This window comes from Vigna umbellata, chromosome 2 (assembly GCF_029865625.1).
Source record: "Vigna umbellata cultivar VRB3 chromosome 2, Vumbellata_1.0, whole genome shotgun sequence".
In the NCBI taxonomy this organism is placed as follows: domain Eukaryota; kingdom Viridiplantae; phylum Streptophyta; class Magnoliopsida; order Fabales; family Fabaceae; genus Vigna; species Vigna umbellata.
The window spans coordinates 20,994,062-21,002,810 of record NC_142166.1 but is presented as its reverse complement, the minus strand read 5'-3'; the positions used below and the strand labels follow the sequence as shown (position 1 = coordinate 21,002,810).

The 8,749-nt window shown below is 35.7% G+C and overlaps 1 pseudogene; it reads left to right on the top strand.

Moving 5' to 3' along the window:
* Positions 1-5,830: 5,830 nt before the first annotated feature.
* On the top strand, positions 5,831-6,601 carry LOC148203593 (cytochrome P450 94A1 pseudogene; annotated as a pseudogene).
* Positions 6,602-8,749: the final 2,148 nt, after the last annotated feature.

The window sequence follows — 8,749 nt, the reverse complement described above, 5'->3', positions numbered from 1 at the left end:
TGTTACACAAACCTCACCTTACACGCCGGTTTTGTGGGGTTGAGTTAGGCTTAAAACTTACTTTCTAATATGGTATCAAAGCTAGGTTAGAGCCTATCCTAGCAAGTTCTAAGTGGGCATTCTATTCTTCTATTCCACCCGCTATCAGGCCGTTTTCGGACCACCCAATTTCTACTATCACGCACGAGATGTCTATACCGCGGCGTGAAGGGGGTGTGTTGGAAGTCCCTCATCGACTAGAGATAAGGTTAAATTATAATATATAAGTGAGGTGCAAACCTCACCTTACAAGCCGGTTTTGTGGGGTTGAGTTAGGCGTAAAACCTACTTTCTAATATGGTATCAAAGCCAGGTTAGAGCCTATCCTAGCAAGTTCTAAGTGGGCATTCTATTCTTCTATTCCACCCGCTATCGGACCGTTATCGAACCACCCAATTTCTACTATCACGCACGAGATGTCTATACCTCGGCGTGAAGGGGGTGTGTTGGAAGTCTCATATCGACTAGAGATAAGGTCAAATTATAATATATAAGTGAGGTGCAAACCTCACCTTACAAGCCGGTTTTGTGGGGTTGAGTTAGGCGTAAAACCTACTTTCTAATATGGTATCAAAGCCAGGTTAGAGCCTATCCTAGCAAGTTATAAGTGGGCATTCTATTCTTCTATTCCACCCGCTATCGGACCGTTATCGGACCATCCAATTTCTACTATCACGCACGAGATGTCTATACCTCGACGTGAAGGGGGTGTGTTGGAAGTCCCACATCGACTAGAGATAAGGTCAAATTATAATATATAAGTGAGGTGCAAACCTCACCTTACAAGCCGGTTTTGTGGGGTTGAGTTAGGCTTAAAACTTACTTTCTAATATGGTATCAAAGCTAGGTTAGAGCCTATCCTAGCAAGTCCTAAGTGGGCATTTTATTCTTCTATTCCACCCACTATCGGGCCGTTATCGGACCACCCAATTTCTACTATCACGAACGAGATGTCTATACCCCAGCGTGAAGGGGGTGTGTTGGAAGTCCGACATCGACTAGAGATAAGGTCAAATTATAATATATAAGTGAGGTGCAAACCTCACCTTACAAGCCGGTTTTGTGGGGTTGAGTTAGGCTTAAAACCTACTTTCTAATATGGTATCAAAGCCAGGTTAGAGCCTATCCTAGCAAGTTCTAAGTGGGCATTCTAGTCTTCTATTCCACCCGCTATCGGGCCGTTATCGGACCACCCAATTTATACTATCACGCACGAGATGTCTATACCTCGGCGTGTAGGGGGTGTGTTGGAAGTCCCACATCGACTAGAGATAAGGTCAAATTATAATATATAAGTGAGGTGCAACCCTCACCTTACAAGCCGGTTTTGTGGGGTTGAGTTAGACTTAAAACTCACTTTCTAATAGATGTTGCCGACGACAGTCGTGGGTGTAGTGATAGAGGCAACAAAAAAATTTATACAAAAAAACATAGTTTTGATACTATATTAAATATAGTAAAAACTATGTATTAAATTAATCTATCGTATTTTTAATATATATATATATATATATATATATATATATATATATATATATATATATATATATATATATATAGGTTTAATGTCTCAATAACTCCCTATTTTCACTCAGAATTTCAAATAGGTCCCTTTCTTTTTTGGCATCTCAATTGAGTCCTTATTTTTGTAAAATTGAATCAAACAGGACCTTTCCGTCAAATTGATATGACGCCATTAAGAAGAATATGCTTTATTTCTGGGTGAAAATAATGACGGCGTCATTTCAATTTGCATGCATGGTCTCATTTGCATTGCATTGACACCTTTGAATCCTTCATTAAGCATCTCATCACTTTTGTTTGTTTGTGTAATGTTTTGCCTAAAGCAGTGCCACTTCAGCTTCTCGAATGAACTCATATTCCAAGGAGTTGAGAAGCAGATAAAGAAGTGATTATGAGAGGAAATGACAGTGTAACTAATAAGGAGGATATATATATAAATCGTATTTTAAAAAGGAAAAAATGACAGTTAAGATAGTTATATTATAATGAAATTTGTGACAATTTTATAGAACAACCATATTGAAACTCCCCTTTATTATGTCTTTTTAAGTCACTTCATAAAAATTTACTAAAATTGAGAATATACATATAACATCTTCAATCTACAAAATGTTAAGGTAGTGATAATTTTAATCAAAACTCTTTGATATTTCTACATCTTATATATTTAAACAACCAATGAAGAAAAAATGTTTGCTTTCAATTTTTTTTAAGGCAAAATAAATATAATATCAATTAAATGTAGAATGCAAAAAAAAAATTAATATAAAAATTTCTTGTTTTAGTAATAATGATATATCTTATATTTGTTATTAAATAATATTATTTGATATTCTTAAAATACAAAATAGAGACATAGACTGAATTTCTAATGTATATATAAAATAGACATAAGATTATACATTTATAAATTAGAAAATATAAAAAAGATTGACCAAATAGTATTACATATATATCTCTGGTGCATATAAATAATATATACTAAATTGGTTATAAATATAATCCATTATAGAACTTATAATTATTTTGTAAAAATATTTATTAAGTGAAAATAAAAATTAACAAACTCAAATTATATTTTCATATATAATTTTTTAATGAATAAAATGAAAAGTAATTACAATATATTTAGTCATTTCTTAAAAGCCAATTGAGATAATATAAAAAACAATTTCATTCTCACTGTGTCACCTTTCCAAATTGTAATTCTTATGATAATTATTAAGTCAAATAAGTTCATAAGTAACTAAGTTATGAAATAACAGGAAAACACTAAAAGGGGAGAGAAGTGGAATAGTGTTATGGAAAAACCTTTTCATAAATGGATGTTTAACAACCTTGGTGACACTTAGACGGTTTATTCAGGTTGTTAGACGCTGATTTACAAAGCACTATTTAAACCACAACGTTCATAGATAACATGTTTTTCAAGCATTTAGCAAAACTACTACATCATTTAAGAAAGATAACTCTTAAGAATGACAAGAGTGTTTATCAATTATTAGCTTTATAAGAAATTATAGTGTTTATAAATAAGATAAATAAGATGTTTTGTAAAGCTAAAACAATAAACACACAATTATTTTAGGTTAAACCCTTTTAGTTGTCCCTATTTTTGTGGGTTTTTCCCAGTTTGATCCTCGTTTTATTAAAATTCCCAATTTAGTCTTAAAAAATGCTAGTTTGAGTCAATTGGGCCCCTGCCGTTAAATTGACTTAATGGGGTTAATTTTTTTATGAGATAAGACGTTGACATGGGCCATTTTTTGAAACGTGGCATTCTCATACCTTATACGTGGAATATATAATTTAAAAAAATTCTTATTAAAATACTCAGGAACTTTGCTTTGCACTGTCAATTTCTGATTAAGAAACTCCGACATCTGCAACTCAAAAACCGCTTTAATGGTAACTCCTCTAGTTCTAGGAATCAAGATATCCCTCTTGTTATGTTCATCAAGCACAACTAACCTCTCTCCACGAATCTCCTTTGCAAACCTCAACCGAAAATCATTGGTCATATCGAACCATTTCCCTAGACACTCCAATGCCACCATTTCAACACTCTGGGAGAGGTTTGGAACAAGTGGAGTGTGCCTCTGGGTTCGTTGAATTTAGGGTTGTTGGATTGGGAATGAGATCGGAAGTGAACCCTAGATTAGTTTCCTGATAGACTATTCATGCAACTCAGATTTTATTTTCCCCCAAATCTTTGAGTTCCTCTCCCGCGGACAATAAGTTCTCTTCCTCTCGTGGCGACGACGAGACTGAAGCGTGCGAATGCCGACATCCCGGTTTCAGGCAGTGGCGTTCGCAACAACATTAGGTTGTTGGTTTGTCACCTGCTGTAGGCGAGAAGAGGGTGACCAGGTTCTTCACGGCTTTCGCCACGACGTCTTGGGTTTCATGGCGGCTCGCATCTGTTCACGCAACAACGTTGATGAGACGGTGGAGGGTTGTGTTGGTCCTTATTCGTAGGTTCAGATATGCAGAAGTTGAGTTACGACGGCGCTACATCACTGTAGTCCTCATTCTCGCAATGGCAGAGGCACAATCAGTGGTGACCTTCGTTTTGTTTTTTCTGGTTTCCTACAGGTTGAATGTGTGACTAACATTGGGTTTGGTGGTGGTTTCTACCACCAATGGTGACTTGCGAACGAGGGAGAAGAGGTTTAGGTTTTTCGGTTCAGATCTGGTCTTCTCTTGCTTTTGGTTGGTCTGATGATGCTCGCACTTGGCCGCGATGTGGTTTCTGTTCTGATTTGGTTCTCTTGCAGATCTGGGGTTTGATTTTGGATGTTACGGGATGTCGGCATTCGGTGGCTGAAGGCTTTGCAGGTGGCGACGACGAGACTAAAGGCTTCGCAACGACTTTACGACGGTGACACTAGGGTTTGCCCGCGGCAGCTAGGGTTTTACTCTTGAGGGAAATTAGGGTTTCTATTGTTGGGGAAGATGACATTGACGTGGCAAGAGTGATGTGGCAAAATCTGGCCACCTCAACATCCTATCTCCTAAAAAACTTAACCTCGTTAAGCCAATTTAACGGCAAGGGCCCAATTGACTCAAATTAGCATTTTTTAGGACTAAATTGGGAATTTTAATAAAACGGGGATCAAACTAAGAAAAACCCACAAAAATAGGGACAACTAAAGGGGTTTAACCATTATTTTATATTGGTTTACTCAACTAAGCATGTCTAGTTATCCTCTAAGACCTCTTAGAGGGTTCTATTATAATCTCAACTAGATTACAATTGAGTATTAGTATCACTCTTAGTTACATAATCAATCCTGGTAACATTTGTAAACTAAAACTAAGTATTAACATCACTCCTGGTTACACTAGTCAATCTTGATAACTCCTGTTACGCTCGTGGTTTTCCCTAAACGACTAGTATGCGTTTAACTCAACTGAACTAACCACCAAATATTTGAATCTTTTTCAAAATGTACAATCAATCAAATTCTTTACATGTCTTAGATGATAACTCTTATTGAGAGAATATGTTTTCAATACAACTTAATCTAAAAGACCTTGTAAGATTTTCTCTCTTCTTATATATGTAAGCTTATGAGTCTATAAAGCTTCATAGTGTATACTCATAATTTTTGTTCTTACATGAGTGTGAGTTTTGCTTTCAAAATCAAATAACAATAAAATAAAGCATAATAAAATAAAATAAAAAATAAGATAAAAAGATAAAATAAAACAAAATTAAATTAAATTAAATAATATAAGATAAAATAAAAAAATAATTTCTCAACTTAACAAACATATTTTGTTTTCTATCTTTTTTTTGTAAATTATAATTTTGTTTTATCATTATTATTATTTTGAAGAAATTAGATATTAACAAGTACATAAAAGAAAAATATATAAACTAAATCTCATACACACAAATACACTTTTATATATATATATATATATATATATATATATATATATATATATATAATAAAGGTTTAATAGGTTCGGAGGTCCCTATATTTGCTGGTTCGTTTCAATTGGGTCCTCCAATTTTGGAAGTGATCAATTGGGTCTCTAATTTGGTCAATTTGATTCAATAATAGCATTTTCGTTAAATGCAGTTAACGACGTTAACTTTTTTAACTTTTTTAACAAGTGGCAAGCTGAGGCATGCAAGTGGTACCGTTTGTACTGTCCAACGTATCATTCTCTCTATATACACAAATTTTCCTTCATGACCAACATATCCAACAACATATACCAAATTCCGATTCCTCAATTGCTAACACATAGGAAAATGATTGAAATTCTTACGAATATTCAGTTGATAGCTCCTCTCTTCCTCTTCCTTTCCCTCCTCCTTCCCCTCATCATCTTCTTCTACTCCTCACGTTTCAACAACAAACAGGCTGCTCCAAATAAACAAACCGTTACTATCCCATCATATCCACTCATTGGCTCCTACTTAGCCCTTAAACGCACCGGCAACCGTTGTCTTCAATGGGAATCTGATATAGTCCAAATCTCACTCGCCAACACCATCACCTTCCACCGCCCACTGGGTCACCTCCAAGTCTTCACTGGCAACCCTGCCAACGTCGAGCACATTCTCAAGACCCGCTTCTCCAACTACCAAAAGGGCAATACCGTCATTAGTACGCTCTCCGACTTCCTCGGCACGGGGATATTCAACTCCGATGGCAACACATGGAAGTTCCAAAAACAACTCGCAAGCCACGAATTCAATACAAAGTCTCTCCGCAAGTTTGTGGAGCAAGTGGTGGATGCCAAACTCTCCCACCACCTCATCCCCATCATGGCTTCAGCGGCACAACAAGACCAGATCCTCGATTTCCAAGACATCTTCCAACGCTTCGCCTTCGATAGCATCTGCAAAATCGCCTTTGGATTCGATGCAAACTACCTGACGCCATTGGTTGAACGGAGCAAGTTCGCGGTGGCATACAAAGAAGCGTTGCAAGTTCTCGATTTCCAAGACATCCTCCCAGCCGCGTCGCAGAACTACAAGCTCGACCTCCTATCACACACTTTTAATTTAGGGATTTGACCTTCAAATACAAGGACGAGCCCTAATTTCTCTAATTTCACAGATTTCGCAGATTTCCCCAATTTTGTAGACACTAGCTACCTGAGCCCAAAATAGGAAACATTGTTTTGGTTTAATGAGTTATAACTGCATTTAACAAAAATGCTATTATTGAATCAAATTGACCAAATTAGGAATCCAATTAATCACTTTCAAAGGGACCTCCGAACCTATTAAACCTAAAATAAATTATGCAGCTACAAATAAAAAATACTATGAAATAATCTAAATATGTGACATCTAACAAATATATAAAGGTAATGAGACGTCACTATTTCTTAGAGCTTTATTACAATATCCTTAATCATATTTATAATAAACAATATTCACATTTAAACTTATTTAAAGGTGATTTCAATAAAACATAATAAAATTAAATTGTTTAAAGTTTATTTATATTTTAGTCACGCGTGAAAACATTAGATAGGTAACTAATGGTTAATTATTGATCTGTCAACAAAATAACCCATACTATTAGTAAACTACAATTTTATATTTCTAATGGGCATACAACAATACTCCATAATAATAATAAAGAAAAAAAAAAGCTTTGTTTAACCATTTTACATTCGCAGATCATCATATCAGGATGTGATTTATGGAAAAGAAAGCAGAATAATTCTTAATAAAAGTGGATCCCACGTTAAAGTTTGCTTTAAATGATTTGACCTCTAAATTATTATTTGTCACTTAATTGTATATTTGACCACACAACATCTTAGCAACTTTCATAATTACGAACACTAAACATGTAACATGTCAACCTATGAGTGATTTTCGTTTCAATATTCCATGTTTTGAATTGTTCTGAGACCTAGTTTTAATTCAACGCCGTTATTGAATCGTTGTCATATATTTCAGAGATTCGATACTTGACACAACATCTTTTCACGATTTATTTCCAAATAATTACTTTTATACCACGATACCCATGATAATTTTTGTAAACAATTTGTAACATTCCAAAAATACATTAGTAAACCATATGATAGGAATAATTACATTTAATAATATATCAGTTCAGTTTTACACTAAGCAACGCAAGTTCATGGTCGAACGACCTTACATAAAGGTTTTCATTTAAACCGTACACAATAAGGAAAAACATGACCAAATGGTTTACAAAAGATCCTACCGAACGGTTAGATAAAATCAAAAGAGGAGGTGACCGAACGATCACCTCACAATAAAACTACCATCTACTAACCGAACGTTCCTACTGCTCGGTCTTCACTTCCACTTATATCAAATTTTCTTCTTCCAGCGCATCTTCCAACAGCGCGTCTCCTTCTGCTCACATCCACACGGATGATCATTGCAACAACAGGACGAACGTACAAGACGAGACAACACAATAAAACACAAGGTAAGCTTATGTAATTTAATTTCAAGCATACACATACACTTCAAACAATCAAACGCACAAGGCAAATTCAACATTCGTAACATACAAATCCTATTACTACACTGACTGTCCGGACTGTATGAAATCTGTGTAGCTACGACATTCGTGCACCCGGGTGATGTAGTAATTGGAATACTCTCATCAGTTGCCACTCGAGGTTAGCCCTATCTGTCCAAAGTACCCCTAAGGACTAGGACCTCCTGTCGTTCCCACACATGACCTACCCTCCTCTACGTGAGGACGAGTATTCACGGATCATCAGGATGAATCGACAGCTTAACATTACCACAGTCATACTTTACCAATTCCAATATTCATTCATGAGTCGTTCCTCCCTGGAACACTCGTTCAAAATCCAACATTCTCAATCCATAACACATTCTTAATCATTCTCAACTTCATCTCTCATTATCATTTTTCTCAATTCATCTTTCATTATCAATAAGTTAAATCTCATCTTTGATCAAAGATTATTACGGATACTCGATACCGAACGTTCGATCCTCATTCAGAACGAGGTTGAACACTTGGAACGAGACCGAGAGGTCTCCAGTTCTAGAATAGAATAAGACCGAGAGGGTTACTAAAGGATTATGAAAAGAAACCGAAGTCAACTGCATATCGCAAGAATGACTAAAACGGACATTACTTACAAAGTGAGTCAATTAGATGAACTGACCCTTGAGAGTTCTAACTGAACGCTG